The 16,830-nt window shown below is 43.4% G+C and overlaps 1 non-coding gene across 1 annotated transcript; it reads left to right on the forward strand.

The window, feature by feature from the left end:
• The first annotated feature begins 11,107 nt into the window (after window positions 1–11,107).
• Window positions 11,108–11,214, forward strand: LOC120271185. Its single transcript, XR_005539807.1, has one exon. It is a non-coding gene; the product is annotated as a small nucleolar RNA R71 (small nucleolar RNA).
• The last annotated feature ends 5,616 nt before the right edge of the window (window positions 11,215–16,830 follow it).

Genomic DNA, 16,830 nt, shown 5'->3' on the forward strand with positions numbered 1-16,830 from the left:
AGAACAAGACCATCTGCACGCATACACAAGGGGGTTTAGTGAAGCTCAATAAACAAAAATGACTCGAGTATATAAAAGATAGAGCAATGAATATAACTTGAGAAAAAATAAAGAAAATAAACTCAGAAGGAAGATCCTTTCTGAGTATACAAGTCCAAAAAAATAATGCAAAAGTGGAAGAATGTAAGATGCATCAATTGTCGGTGTCGTCAGTGGTCGGCTCTACTGGTGCTGTCGGTGAAGAAGACGCTGGTGGATTGATCGGCACTGGAACTGGTAATGGTGGTGCTGGAGATGCCTACGGGGGTCCTAGGTATCATAACGAATGGTGACGTCTCGATCTCACTTGAACAACTGCTATATAATATCAAAACTGGACATCACCTTCACGTGGTTCGTGGCCTGTAGCTCACGAACCTCGGCCAAGTTACTCTAGAGTACCCCCACTGGCACTCTCGAGCCTCTCAAAATGATCATGGGCCTAGTGGTTCAGATAAAATGCGCACCGGAGGTGGCTCCTGTGCTGGGGGAGGCGCCTCTATATCCATCTGCATGTGCTGAGGCTAGGGGATTGGATGAGAACCCTTTATAGCGGCATCTCCTCCATTTCCTGCCTCTGGAGTGGGTGTAACTAGTATATAAACCCTAGGACTGTGTCTGCGCAGTAATCCCATCAATCTCAATGTATCCAGGCCTAACGGTAAAGGAATAGTCATCTTCTCCTCCCCACGTATAGCGTCTAGCAAACCCATGGCCATAACGAGTTTGGTGATGAACGGGCCTGAAAAAGATAACACCAACTCAGAAGTACTAGCCCTGGTGACATAGATACTCAGCTAATATGTGCCCCAAATGGATCGGTTGAAATACCAGCACCACTGGGGTTAGAGGCAATGAGGCTAATGGGTTTGATCCGTACATATCCAAATGGTGTTTATGTGCTGAATATACCATTCGAGGATAACGGTGATGAGCCTCAGTCAGCACCAATGGAGACTGAGGCGCCTCCAGTGGCGGAGAACATACCCCCGGTACGTTCAGTTACACCATCTCAAACCCATGATCATTTTGAGAGGCTCGAGAATGCTTTAGGAGTGGTGCGGGAAGAGGTTTCTGAGATCAGGGCCACGCAAGCCGCTCAGTACACAGAGTTCATGGCACGCTTCGACGTATTACAACAGATCTTAGAGCGAGACGTCACCTCATCATTTGTCTTACGGCCGAGAACTCCTCAGGCCCCCTCAGCTCCTCAGGCTCCGTCGACATCCACTGCACCCTCATCCCTTACCCCGGCAACGGTGGACCCACCATGTGCATCTTCACCAGCAGTATCAGCATTACCAGAGCCCGAGCGCGACACCGACATTTGACTTTGTTTTTCCGCATTTTCTTTATGTTGCATTTTTATTTTAAACTTGTTCACTCTGAAAGGATTCTCCTTCTGAATTTATTTTCATTTTGCATCTCGAGTTGTATTCATTGTCCATCTTTTATATTTACTCGAGATATTTTGTTTTTATTGAGCTTCACTGAACCCCCTCGTGTATGCGTGCAGATGGTCTTTTCTCCTTGGGAATTGAGACTCAGTCATGGGCACGACCAAGGTGCCGAGGCACTTGGCCGTGTGAGCTTTACAACCTGTCAGAATACTACTCCCATGGGATTAGCTTCATCAAACGCAATACTAGGAGTCAGGGGAGTATTGTTTTGATTACTTCTCACACATTTGCTTTTAAATGATTTATATTTTGAGTGAGCTTGCATGTGTACATTGGGGGCAATGTACAACTTAAGTGTGGGGGGGAGTTTCATAGTGCACACATCTTTTCTATTGTTCTTGATTGTTATATGCTCACATAGCCAATGGCGGTTCACCTTAGTTGCAAGGATTGTATTCTTAAGTTTAGGAGAATTTCTAACATTGAATGTTTTCATGCTCTAGTTCTTGCTTGAATTTCTAGAAATTTTTGCCCGATTTACACTTAGTGCACTACTCATTCTTTATACTTTTTTAGAAACTCAAGTTCGATGTTAAAAGGTCTAGTTATAGTTGCTTCTTGTTTTAAATTCAAAAAATAAAAATAAAAATAAATAAATAAATAAAGTTTTATTGTTTATTTGTGCTTTGTTGTGTGTAAAGAGCTACCACCTATGATGTATGAAGCTACTCTCATAAGTCGGATACTAGTTATGCCCTAATGAGAGAAAGAGTTATCTCATAGGATGAGTGAAAGCTACCACTCCGGTAGAAAGAGCTACCACCTCGAAAGTGTGAAAGCCACCTTAGCGGCCGCTTTGGAAAGGGCTATCTTAGAGGATGTGTGAAGCTACTACCATCTTTGAAATTGTTGTCACTATTATAGATAAATAAGTCCCTTGCACTTAGAACTTTGAGGACTATACTTTGGGTTGACTTGAGTGAATTTACACACGTACACGACTTTGGGTTTTGTTTCCTTTTTGATTCAAGTTTTTAGCTAGAGCATTGGTTTTTTTTCGTATTTAGTGTTGAAATTTCCCTCACTTGTAGAATGCTCTCTTTGTATATTTTGGTGAACCTAAGGCCAAGCACTTTCAAAATTTTCTTCATGGATGCACATAACATTTTAATTTTTGCTTGAGGACAAGCAAAAGCTAAAGTGTGGGGGAGTTTGATAAGTGCTTGTGCGATATGAATGCGAAGCATTCATTCCTTATGTTGAGCATTACTTTTCTCATGTTTTTACACTAATATGTGTGTTTTTATGTTACTTTCGTGCAGGTAGGGTTGTGAGGCCAAGTATGAAGGAAAGAAGCCAATGTGGATTACAATGCACTGATTTTGGAGGAAATCTTGCTAAGGTTCAAACGCGAAGACATAGGTCGATGTGAGATGCTAGAGTGTGTGCCAATCTCCTCGTATTCGAGTTGGCACATCCATTTGTTGGGGCACAAAGGCAGTCACACTCGAGCATTCCGACTTATGCACATAGAACAAGAGCTCCACCAACGTACCTATCATTGAAGATGCAAGTGATCCACGACGTGAACGTGTGCCCGTTTGCGTTACTCCGATGAAAGTATGGATTCGGGAAGCTATTCATGCCAGATACCATAGCAGAGCACTGTACCAACACGGTAGCAAGCACTGTAGCAGTATTGTTCACAGCCGGCCGAGAAAACAGGAGTTCAGAGGATCCACACGGCCGTGTGGAAATTATCCACGCCCGGTGGAAATTCCCCACGCGTGAAGCATCCACGCCTGTAGTCGCCCCGATTCTAGCGCTATTTAAAAGCCAAATCAGCCCTCGATTTTTAGTATTCTTTTTCTCCATCTTTTCCCCCATCTGAGAGAGGGCTTCGGCTAGGGTTTTGAGGGGTATTGGCCAAGGTTTTGGAGAGGTTTCTACGGCTCTGACATCGTCATTCCTTAGGAAGAAGGTTGGTAGGGGTGCTTCCGTCGAGGCGTATCCTATACCCGATGAGGGAATCCTTGGATGACGAGTAGAGGACTTTCCACAAGACCATCGACACAACTATCGAGGGGGTTTCTTTATGGATTCATTTCTTTTACATTCTATTTATTTGATTGTACTTAGCTCCATGGAGAGCTAAACTTCTAGTGGGTACTCGGGTTTTGTGAACCCTAGGATGTATTTGTTTCTTTGAACCTCTTTATTATGCTTTCAATAAATTAATGTTTATTGTGAGTTCCAACCTTGAATGCTTGATTGTATGAACATTTCCCCTAGAGTGACACTAGGGTTGAGAGTTCTTGTTGGTAACCTTGTGAGTGAGTGAAACACCACGAGCGTTAGACGAAGCTAGGTTGGAGAGGGTTGAGAGAGTGAGTCGAGAGGTACAGGAGCGTCCCCTTTCCCCTCCGGTGTGATAGATTCTACCTCCGTTCCTCAAGTTCTTTGCGGTCATAATAAAGGGCATGGTCTAAGGGTTGAACTTCCGCTGGGGCTTAGTTGCGCATGCAACGGAGTGAAGCGTTGAGGTGATCTTAGTATCTAGGCCTTAATCATGGTTAGGGATCTTCCACATGGACCAAAGGGTTAGGTTTATAATTAGGAAGAGATTTATCACTTGGAATCCCTAGAGCTCATTGCAACTCTATGCGAGTGCGAGGTTGAGAGGTTATCTAATCTCTCCTCCGGGACATGTATAAAGTTAGGCATAGTTGACCTTAGATTTGGGACTATGTAATTAAGAATTTCCACGACTCACCATTACACTGATTAGGAAGCATAATAGAGGGTTCTTGCACTTGAAACAATTATCCTAGGCGGAGCATTATCCGGGTACCCCATCTATATCGATTGCCTTACCCCCTTCTTTACTTTTGCTCTCTTACTTGTTGCTTTTGCTGTTGAGAATTGAATCATTGTCACACTCATTATCATTGATCTTTTACATAGCTAAGAATCGAATTAAGTATTTTTTTTATTCCCTACTCCCTGTGGATTCCATACCCGCTCACCCGAGATTATTACTTCGACAAACCCGTGCACTTGCGGGATATACGCAAGGGGATCTTGTCAATGTCGGAGCAATAGAACCTCTCCAAATCCTTGGCCAATACCCCTTAAAACCCTAGCCAAAGCCCTTTCTTAAGTTGGGGAAAAGATGGAGAAAAGAATACTAAAATCGGGGCTGATTCGGCTTTAAATAGGGCTGGAATCGGGCAACTACACGGGCGTGGATGCTTCACGCGCCCGTGCAGAATTTCCACACGAGCGTGGATAATTTCCACACGCCTGTGTGCATTCTCTGAACTACTATTCTCTCGGCCGGCTGTGAATAGTGCTGCTACAGTGCTTGCTGCAGTAGTCTTCTACGGTATCCGGCCTGAATAGCTTTCCAAATCCATACTTTCATCGGAGTAATGCAAACGGGCACACGTTCACATCGTGGATCACTTGCTTCTTCAATAATAGGTAAGTTGGTGGAGCTCTTGTTCTATGTGCATAAGTTGGAATGCTCGAGTGTGACTGCCTTTGTGCCCCTCCAAATGGATGTGCCAAACTCGAATACGCGGAGGTTGGCACACACTCTAGCATTTCACATCGACCTATGTCTTCGCATTTGAACCTTAGCAAGATTTCCTCCAAAATCAGTCCATTGTGATCCACATTGGCTTCTTTCCTTCATAATTGGTTTCACAACCCTACCTGCATAAAAGTAACATAAAAACACACATATTAATGTAAAAACCCGAGAAAAGTAATGCTCAACATAAGGAAAGAATGCTTCGGATTCATATCACACAAGCACTTATCAAACTCCCCCACACTTAAGCTTTTGCTTGTCCTCAAGCAAAAATTAAACATTCTATGCATCAATGAAGAAAATATTGAAAGTGCTTGGCCTTTGGTTCACCAAAGTACACAAAGAGAGCATTCTACAAGTAAGGGAAATTTCAACATTAAAAACAAAAAATCAAAGCTCTAGCTAAAAACTTGAATAAAAAAAAAAGACAACAAACCCGAAATCGTGTACGTGTGTGAACTCATTCAAAACAACCCAAGGTATACTCCTCAAAATTCTAAGTACATGGGACTTATTTATCTACAAAAGTGACAACAATTTCAAAGATGGTAGTAGCTTCACACATCATCTAAGGTAGCCCTTTCCAAAGTGGCCGCTAAGGTGGCTTTCACACTTTCGAGGTGGTAGCTCTTTCTACCGGAGTGGTAGCTTTCACTCATCCTATGAGATAGCTCTTTCTCTCATTAGGGTATAGCTAGTATCCGACTTATGAGAGTAGCTTCATACTTCATAGGTGGTAGCTCTTTCCACCCAACAAGCACAAATAAACAATAAAACTATTTTGTTCTTTCTTTTCCTTTTCCTCTTTTTTTTCAGAATTTAACACAAGAAACAACTATAACTAGTCCCTTTAACATCAAACGTGAGTTTCCAAAAGAGTTTAAAGAGTGAGTAGTGCACTAAGTCTAAATCGGGCAAAAATTCCTAGAAATTCAAGCAAGAACTAGAGCATGAAAACATTCAATGTTAGAAATTTTTCCTAAAATCAAGAATACAATCATTGCAACTAAGGTGAACCGTCATTGGCTATGTGAGCATATATCAATCAAGAACAATATCAAAGAATGTGTGCACTATGAAACTCCCCTCCACACTTAAGTTGTACATTGTCCCCAATGTACACATGCAAGCTCACTCAAAATATATATATCATTCAAAATCAAATGTGGGAGAAGCAATCAAAATAATACTCCCCTGACTCCTAGTGTTGCGTTTGATGATGCTAATTCCATGGGGGTAGTGTTCTGACGGGTTGTGAAGCTCACACGGCTAAGTGCCTAAGCACCTTGGCCATGCCCATGACTAAGTCTCAATTCTCAAGAAGACAAGACCATCTACACGCATACACGAGGGGGTTCAGTGAAGCTCAATAAAAACAAAATATCTTGAGTATATATAAAAGATAGACAATGAATACAACTCGAGATACGAAATGAAAATAAACTCAGAAGGAGAATCCTTTCTGAGTGAACAAGTCTAAAATAAAATGCATAAAAGAAAAAGAATTAAAAATCAAATGTCGGTGTCGCCCTCGGGCTCAGGTGCTACTGCTGCTGCTGGTGAAGATGCACATGGTGGGTCCACCGGTGCCGGGGTAGGGGATGAGGGTGCAGGAGGAACTGAGGGTCTGGATCTCAATAGATCTCATATATAAAGTCAAACCGAGCCATAAGATCTGTATACTGAGCTGACTGTATAGCGTGGAGCTCCGCCATCTCAGTCTGAATCTCTCTCACAACGCTCTCAAGCCTCTCAATACGGTCATAAGCTCGAGGACCCTGTGCTGCGGGAGGTCTGGGAATATGCGGGGAACCCTCCGCAGTAACGCCTTCGCTCCTGGAAGTCTCTGGGGTAGCTGTAGTAAGAATATAGACCCCTGGCCCACATCTCCATACCAACCCCATCATCATGATCGTATCAAACGCAAGAGGTGTAGGCGCAACTATCCTCTCAGCACCACGTAAAGTATCCCCCAAACCCATTCCCAAAATGAGCCTGGTAATGTGGGGGCCAGCAAATAATAAACTCACTCTCACAAACTGACCCTAGTACCTCAGAATATCTGCTAATATGCACCCCAAGTGAATCGGCACATTGCGGACCATGGAGTATAAAAAGAGAAGATCCTGCTTGGTCAGAGCAGATGTGTTATCGGTTCGACCTGACACAGACATGCTGATAACTGCGTGTAAATACCTGTAGCTCGACTGGTATAGGCTAGTGGCCTTCGACAACCCCGGTTCATACTCCCCATATCCACACAGAATCCTATCCGCATGATGTGGAGTCACTGATACAGGAAAATCCGCCGGTAATTGTCCATACTCCACTTTACCTGTATAAGAGATATCGTACAGGCCCGTCCGAATCGAAAACTCAGTGACACTCATGGAAAACAAATGTCCGAATGCCAGAAACTATATAGCATCCGTAGTGTCAAATCTCTCATGCATCAACCGAAACTCAAAAGACGATAAAACCACAAGCATCAATGCGCGGTAAGATGGCTCACTGATCGTCAGTAGCCTCGTCCAGCTTCCTACTGCTAGCATCTCATCAATTTCATTAGCCAGCTCGTCACCCCGCTGAATATCTCTCAGCACTTGCAAATCCGCGAAACAAGTCTGGCCAAAACCGAGTGCTGAAAGTCTCTCAAATCGAGTCTGATGCTCGGGATTTGAGAAATCCAAGTGTAGTGGCTCGGGTGGGGTGACTCTGAGACGCTTTACTTCGTTCTTCTTCACGTGAGGTGACATATCTATCATACAAAATAAGAAAACAATCAAAGAAGCTCAAAAGCAGTATAATGCAGAATTCCACACGGGGTTGTCGAAATTACCCACGCCCGTGTAGATCTGCAGGGCTTGAAAGTCCCGCATAGGTGCACAATAACTCTAAAAAATTCAACTTAGAACTGCGTCCAGATGCTTTCTAAACATACACCATGCATTGTAAAAATGAAAATTCACAATGAAAGATATTTAGTGTATGAAAAACAATAATTGGCGAAGGAAAGAGGATAAAAAGGTTACCGATGAAATAAATGCAAAAATTCTGAGAATCGGCACGCTATGCGACGAAAAAAAAATCCTCCAAAACAATGATTATCGGTCGAGAAGATGATCAGAGATGGTTTTCAGGCGACTGGAGATGAGGGATGAGACAATTCAAAAGGTTTTTAAAGAAAAAATCGTGTCTCTTGGAATTCTGTGCATCCACACGGGCGTGTGAAAATTATCCACGCCCGTGTGCCCCAGAGGAGAGCTTCACAGGGGCAGGTGCACGCCACTGGGCGCTCTTGGGAAAAACTCTAACTGACTCTGAACGATCTCCCACGGGCGTGCGGAAAATACCCACACCCGTGCGCCTGACCCACAAGAGTAGCCGCATGCCCTGTGGCTTCTCTGGACATCTGAGAAAAATACCAAGTGTTCTACACGCCCGCGCGGAAATTCTGCACGGGCGTGGACATTCACATGCCCAACTCACAGGGCAGCCGCACGCCCCTGTGTTTTCTCGGGATGGAGAGAATTCCTCTCTGAGTTTTCAGACGCGCAGCGGAAATTACCCACACCCGTGTGTGGTTCACAAGGTCGCCCACAGGGGCGAGTCCACACCCCTGTGTGCTCTCGGGATAATCCGCCCAACTCTACAGAAATTCACACGCCCGTGCGGAAATTACCCATGGGCGTGTGACAATCGCATGGTTTTTCAAAGGGGCAGCCGCACGCCCCTTTGCCTTCTCTGGATGAGCTCGCAGTGTAAATCCACGAGCGTGCGGAAATTCCACACGCCCGTGTGTTTTCTCTGGATGACTTAGAAAAATCTGCAGGCTCTGCAGAAGATTTCTGAACATGTTTTTTCACTCAGAGCCTGCTCTATTATGCAATTTTTACCAGTGAAAAACATGAAATAGATCTCAAACGGCCAAACTTCGCCAATTCCACATGAAAACACACGATTAAAATTCAAAGTTCACAAGGAAATCTCAGCACAAGCATCTAAGAAATTAAGACACCAACACTTAACAAATTATTCATGCAAACAAACTAAACTAAAAGCTAAGAAAACAGTAAACACTTGGATTGCCTCCCAAGAAGCGCTTATTTAACGTCACTAAGTTTGACGTACCTTGTCTTACCTCACGGGGGTTCATGAATGAAAGTTGCCCTCTTACCCATGACTTGAAAGTATGATGTGCAAAGTCTCTTGAGAGTAGATGGTGTATTATCGGGCTTCGGACCACCTAACAATGATATGTCCAACTTCTTCGGTTCACGTACATCTCCAACAGCCTTGGAGTGTTTCTGGTGGCATCTCCTAGCCCTCTTCATTTTCCGGAGCACTTTCTTCGAGATCCCCGGGGTAGATGGTACTTCTTCCGTCGATCCAAGCATCATTACATCTTCATGTCCCTCCTCTTGGTCGAACAAACCTTCATACAGATCCGGATTGAACATCTCCTGCATGTATTCATCAACAATCTCATCTGTAGTGTCTAGAAAATATAAAGTATCATCGAAATCGAGAGAATACAGCATGGCCTCAGCAAGGCGGTATGTGAGCTTGTCATCTCCAACTCTCTATGTGAGCTCTCTGCCATCCATTTCAATCAATGCTTTGGAAGTCCGCAAGAACGGTCTCCCAAGTATCAAGGGTACATCCGCATCCTCATCAACATCTAGCACTACAAAGTCAACCGGAAAAATGTACTCGTCCACCTTAACAAGCACGTCTTCAATGATGCCTCTCGGATGTCGCACTGCTCGGGTCCGCTAGTTGCAAAGTCATCCGAGTAGGCCTAGGCTCTCCCAATCCTAGCTTTTGAAAGAAGGTGTATGGCATGACGTTGATACTTGCCCCTGAGTCCGCCAATGCCATTTCTTCACCTAGATTGCCAATATTACACGGAATGATGAAGCTTCCCGGGTCTTTCTTCTTGTTCGGCATGTTCTTTTGTAATACTGACGAGCATGAAGCATCTAAAATCACTGAAGCACTCTCCTCCAACTTCCTTTTGTTGGTCAACAAGTCTTTCAAGAACTTCGCATACTTAGGCATTTGGGCCAATGCCTCAACAAAAGGAATATTAATGTGGAGTTGCTTGAACAAACTCAGGAACTTCTTGTATTGTTCATCCCCTTGGTCATTTTTCAATCTAGAGGGATAAGCGATTCTTGTCTTGAAAGGTGGGGGTGCCACCTCTTTCTCTTTGCTTGTTCCCTCTTCTACCTCTATAACCTCGGGTGTGTGTTCTTTTGACTTCTTACTCAGAAGCCTACCTTCAACCTCATGACTACTTCTCAAAGTGATCGCCTTCATGTGCTTTCTAGGATTGGTCAATGTATTGCTCGGCAAGCTTCCATGTGGCCTTTTAGAGAGAGACTTTGCAATTTGCCCCACTTGAGTTTCAAGGTTATGCAAAGAGGCGTTGTGGTTGCGAATTGTAGCCTCAACTGATTCAAACCTAGTAATAGCAGATTGCACAAATCTTGCCAAGTGCTTCCCTAGGTCAGTCATTCCGGTTTCCAAACCTGAGACTCTATTTTCCACCTAAGGGGCTTGTTGTTGTTGTTGGATACCTGGTGGCCCCATGGCCTTTGGTGGACCTTGATTACTCCATGAGAAATTGGGATGATTCTTCCAACCCGGATTGTAGGTATTGATATATGGGTTTCCTTGAGGTCTCATGCCATTACCTACAAAATCAACATTCTCCACCGAAGAAACATCACCAATAGAGATCGGGCAATCGGAGGGAGCATGTCCTCCACCACACCCGGTGCAATTAGTCACGGCCGCCACTCTATTTGAAGTTAGAAGATCTAACTGCTTACTCAAATTTTCCACTTGGGCTGCCAATGAAGTTACCACATCTATCTCATGGAGACCGGCCACCTTTTTCTTGCCCCTAGCATTCCATTGGTAGCTGTTTAACCCCATTTCTTCAATCAATTGACGGGCCTCATCGGGGGTCTCGCTACCTAAGGTACCTCCTGCTACCGCATCTAAGAGTTGCCTTGTACTCGGGTTCAAACCATTGTAAAAGGTTTGAACAATCATCCACTCTGGGAATCCATGTTGCGGGCACTTCCTTAGGAACTCCTTGAACCTTTCCCATGTCTCGAATAGAGACTCCAATTCCAAATGAGCAAAGGATGAGATCTCATTCCTAAGCTTTGCTGATTTTCCGGGAGGGAAATAACGAGCTAGAAAAGCTTCCACCATCTCCTCCCACGTGGTAATTGACGCTCTAGGTAACGAGTGTAGCCACTGCTTTTCTCTCCCCTTTAAGGAAAATGGGAAGGCTCTCAATTTGATGGCATCATCTGTCACCCCATTTATCTTCAGCATATCACACACCTCGAGAAAGCTCTCTATGTGACTGTTTGGATCCTCATTGGCCAAACCATTGAATTGTGCGGATTGCTGTAATATGTGGATGAATGCCGGCTTCAACTCAAAGTTCTGAGCTGTAATCGGGGGACGCACAATGCTCGACTGCGTCCCCAATAATGAAGGTCTAGTATAATCGGATAATATTCGTTGTTGCTTATTCTGTTCTGCCATGTTTTCAGATCCTTCCACTTCCAAATCAGTTAAATTAGACTATTCTTGTACAGGCTCTTTTCCTTTTCTTCTAAGTGTACGTTCAAGATCGGGATCCCCTTCAATCAATATTGAGGGATTCCCTCGGGTCATAACCTGGAGCTGCACCCAAAAAGAAAGAAAAAGAAATCAGAACGATGATAGAATAAGAAGATATGGAATAGAATGTATGATGAAATAGCTTAGAAAACAAAGTGCAAAGAATCTCTAAAAGCCTACTCCCCGGCAACGGCACCAAAAACTTGACAAGGTCCCCTCACGTATATCCCGCAAGTGCACGGGTTTGTCGAAGTAATAATCAATGGTGAGCGGGTATCGAATCAACAGGGAATAGGGAATAAAAATACTTAATTCGATTCTTAGCTATGTGAAAGATCAATGATGATAAGTGTGTAAATGATTCAATTCTCAACAATAAAAACAACAAGTAAGAGAGCAAAAGTAAAGAAAGGGGGTAAGGCAATCGATAAAGATGGGGTACTCGGATAATGCTCCGCCTAGGATAATTGTTTCAAGTGCAAGAACCCTCTATTATGCTTCCTAATCAATGCAATGGTGAGCCGTGGAAATCGTTAATTACATAGTCCCAAATCTAAGGTCAACTATGCCTAACTCTATACATGTCCCGGAGGAGAAATCGAACAATCTCAACACCTCGCACTAGCATAGAGTTGCAATGAGCTCTAGGGATTCCAAGTGATAAATCTCTTCCTAATTATATACCTAACCCTTTGGTCAAGGTGGAAGGTCCCTAACCACATTTGAGCCCTAGATACTAAGATCACCTCAACGCTTCACTCCATTGCATGCGCAACTAAGCCCCAGCGAAAGTTTATCCCTTATACCATTCACTCTATTAAGGCCGCAAAGAACTCGAGGAACGGAGGTAGAATCTATCGCGTCGGAGGGGAAAGGGGACGCTCCTGTACCTCTCGACTCACCCTCTCAACCCTCTCCAACCTAGCTGTGTCTAACGCTCGTGGTATGTCACTCACTCACAAGGTTACCAACGAGAACTCTTAACCCTAGTGTCACTCCAGGGGAAATGTTCATATAATCAAGCATTCATGGTTAGAACTCACAATAAACATCAATTAATTGATAGCATAATAAAGAGATTCAATGAAACAAATACATCCTAGGGTTCACAATACCCACGTACCCACTAGGGATTTAGCTCTCCATGGAGCTAAGTACAATCAAAGGAATAGAATGTAAAAGGAATGAATTCATAAAGAAACTCCCTGGATAGTCATGTTGATGGTCTTGTGGAAAGTCCTCTACTCGTCGTCCAAGGATTCCCTCATCCGGTATAGGATACGCCTCGACGGAAGCTCCCCTACCAACCTTCTTCCTAAGGAATGACGATGTCGAAGCCACATAACCTCTCCAAAACCTTGGTCAATATCCCTCAAAACCCTAGCCGAAGCTCTCTCTCAAGTTGGGGAAAAGATGGAGAAAAGAATACTAAAATCGGGGCTGATTTAGCTTTAAATAGGGCTGGAATCGGGCAACTACACGGGCGTGGATGCTTCACGCGCCCGTGCGGAATTTCCACACGGGCGTGGATAATTTCCACACGTCCGTGTGGATTCTTTAAACTACTATTCTCTCGGCCGGTTGTGAACAGTTCTGCTACAGTACTTGCTACCATGTTGCTACAGTGCTCTTCTACGGTATCCGGCCTGAATAGCTTCCCGAATCCATACTTTCATCAGAGTAACGCAAACGGGCACACGTTCATGTCGTGGATTACTTGCTTCTTCAATGATAGGAAAGTTGGTGGAGCTCTTGTTCTATGTGTATAAGTCGGAATGCTCGTGTGTGACTGCCTTTGTGTCCCTCTAAATGGATGTGCCAAACTCGAATACGAGGAGGTTGGCACACACTCTAGCATTTCACATCGACCTATGTTTTCGCGTTTGAACCTTAGCAAGATTTCCTCCAAAATTGGTGCATTGTAATCCACATTGGCTTCATTCCTTCATAAACGGCCTCACAACATTACCTGCATAAAAGTAACATTAAAACACACATATTAGTGTAAAAACCCAAGAAAAGTAATGCTCAACACAAGGAATGAATGCTCAACACAATGACAAGTCGAGTTAGTTGGAAAGCTTCCACGGACGGCGTGATCGGGGCGGCTTCCCTCGTCGTCTACAAGCTCCCAACAATACTGAGAGTTGTGAATTTCCAGCAAACCTCAGGGGCAATCATGCGGATGCATGGACCCCGTGAAGCTCACAGCTGAATACCCCGCAGCATGAATACTGACTCCGCTATACTACCGCTACAGTGCCTGCTACAGTGTCGAAACCCCAAAAATTCCGTTTTTGGTGTTGAATTTGTCCAATTTGAATTTTTAAGCTTCGTTCAGCTCTTTAAGGATTTGCAACACCGAAATAACTAATTTAGACTTAAACAGGCATCAATTCATTGAAATATACACAAATAATACAAGATTAATACATATAAAATATGTACATTTAGGTGTTTATCAAACATCCCCACACCTAGGCATTTGCCCCCAAGCAAACACACATGAAAGAATAGGGGCAAGAAGATAAACGGCTAAATGTATGACCTCAAGCTCAAACAGTGAAGAACCCCATAGGCACAGATGACATGAAATCAAGAAAATGAGTTGCAGAATAACCAACTCAGTAGAGATAGTCATTATTCCTCTAGAGTGCTTTCCTCGTGAGTGTGTGTATACTTCATCCCTCGCTCTCCCTATTCACACCACATTTAATGACTACTGGTGTTAGAAATGTTAAAGACACCCTCAATGGCAAGTCAAGAGTCCTTTGGTTCACAGTCAATACTTTAGCTTCTAAGTGAATGCATGATAGAGTCCAGAGCACTTTTTTTTTCTTTTTGAGTCAACCTAATGCAGATTGCACAAAATATCTTATAATCTTTCAGAGGGATGCACATGCTGATTAGGCACAAGAGCCACCCCACTTACTCGATTACAATCTACATAGACACATTCATGCTAAATTAGCAGAGGAATACTAACATAGACTCATTTTTTTATTTTTCCATTTTTTTTTAAGATAACAAATATATACATGTCTCCTAAGCACCTTCATTCAAAACTTCACTTAGGGATAAAACAAAATGAACAAAAGAACCAAAAGCCCTTAAAAGACCATTGAGGGATAAATTTACCACTCTAGCACTTTAAATCAAAGCAGTGGGTTAGCTGGGGCAAACAAGGTAGAAGTTCTGTGTCAAAGTTGTGAAGAAAGCACTAGAGAGAAAACATGACTTCCTTAAAGCACAAATAACACTACAACTCATTACTATTATTCATTCAATCCAGGAGGTTCTTAACAATAAATCATAGCTATCACTGGTGAAGTAAGCAGGCAAATAACCCATCCCCACACCTAGAATCGTACATTGCCCTCAATGTACACTGATCAGCAGAACATGGTGTAGAATTCATAATAATTAAATGAAGCATGAAATGCAAGGGTAAAGAGACTGCCCCATTTGGTTGATGAAGATTGTGCAGTAAAAGCGCAGTCAGTGGGCAACAAAGCCAGCGAAGTGTAAAGGAGATGGGGCACAATCCTTGAAAGGTCCTACAAAAATAAGCAAGGTGATCACGACACTTAATGAAATCAAAGGGGAAGGAAAAAATACATATTAGTCAAAATAAAAGTAACACAAAGCCTAGCAGGGAATGAATCCTTGCTAACAAAAGAAGTTCAACTAGCAAGCCACAAAACAATAAGAAATACAAAACATAAACTCAAGTTCATAAAAGTCTTGCTCCTAGACTGGGTGGTGGTCATCAGTAGGTGCAGCAGGTGCCAAGGATGTGGTAGTTCCTGAGGTGGTGCCAGAGGATGAAGAAGACCCAGCACGAAAGCGAGAACTTCGCGCATATCCCTTGCCAACTATCTAAGTGTCTCAGTATTCTCTTGTTGTCCTTGACGAAGGGAACGAATCTCGCCCTGAATCTCCTGAAGGCGAAGCTCAACACGAGGTGGTGCGTCGTCTGGCTCAGAATTGGACTGTGGTGGAGAAACCAGTGATGCGCTCACCTGTGACTGAGTACCGGATAACGGCGTATGTGTCACCACATTTCTCCACCATCCCCATGGAAAACATAGTAGTTATCCCCAAAGGGTGAAAATCCATCAATCAGTGTGCATGTCCCGGGTGTGCTCGATCAAACCAATACCTCGAATCTTACATGTAATATACGGTCTAGTAAAAATAGATCCAAGGCATGTGTAAATACCCTGATGAACAAACAACTCGGCAAAGAGGTGACCAAGGTGGATCGGATAACGCTCAATGATACTGTATAGCATGAGTAAGTCGGAGCATGTGATTACCCCAGTGCTATCACTCCGGCCGCCAATACTTCTACTTAAGAGTGCATGAACATATCGATGCGCGGGATTGTGAAGATGAGATGCTTTCCTTGACTCATTCGTGCGCCGGCGAGAAATTATATTCCAAAACCGTGTGTGTGTCATGGTGGCCGAAAAATTTGTAGGAAGATGATGAAATGTGGGTGTGTTCATGAATCCCTCATCATACAAGCCCAAGAAACAACCCAATTGTGTGTCACTAATGGTGTGCATTGTCCCAAAGACTTGGAAACTTATCCCGGACGGTCTTACTAATTCGATTGTGCTTAGGACCTCCAACCATCATGATTGATTAATTCGGACACGGTCTCAGCCAATCCTAGAACTTCAAGGTCATTGCGTTCAATTGTCCAGATAATACCAAAAGTCTTGGACTTCAAGAGATTGTAGCATGCCCTATGTTGTGGTAAGGCTAAGGATGGCACTCCACTAGGTGCCGCATCGTGCTTGGCCGCTTTGATAAAACTCGTTTGACCGGCATTCCTATACCACAAAAACACAAGATCAAACCAAGATTTTCATGAGTACAATCATAGGATATATCCATATCATCATAGAATTAAGAAAAAAATTGAATGCACAACATTTTCAATGTGAAGAATGAAAAATTCAGTATTTGCTACAGTACTCGTGAAAACTTTTTGCAAGAGTTTCTCCTAGACATGGAGCTTCCCAAAATTTACAAATGAAGGAAAAAAAGGAAAAACTCAAGGAATTAAGCACACACCACATCACAACAATCAATCATGTCATTCATACTTCAAGGATAAAATAAAAACACAACAAATCC

The sequence above is a fragment of the Dioscorea cayenensis genome, chromosome 10, assembly GCF_009730915.1.
Source record: "Dioscorea cayenensis subsp. rotundata cultivar TDr96_F1 chromosome 10, TDr96_F1_v2_PseudoChromosome.rev07_lg8_w22 25.fasta, whole genome shotgun sequence".
Taxonomy (NCBI): Eukaryota; Viridiplantae; Streptophyta; class Magnoliopsida; order Dioscoreales; family Dioscoreaceae; genus Dioscorea; species Dioscorea cayenensis.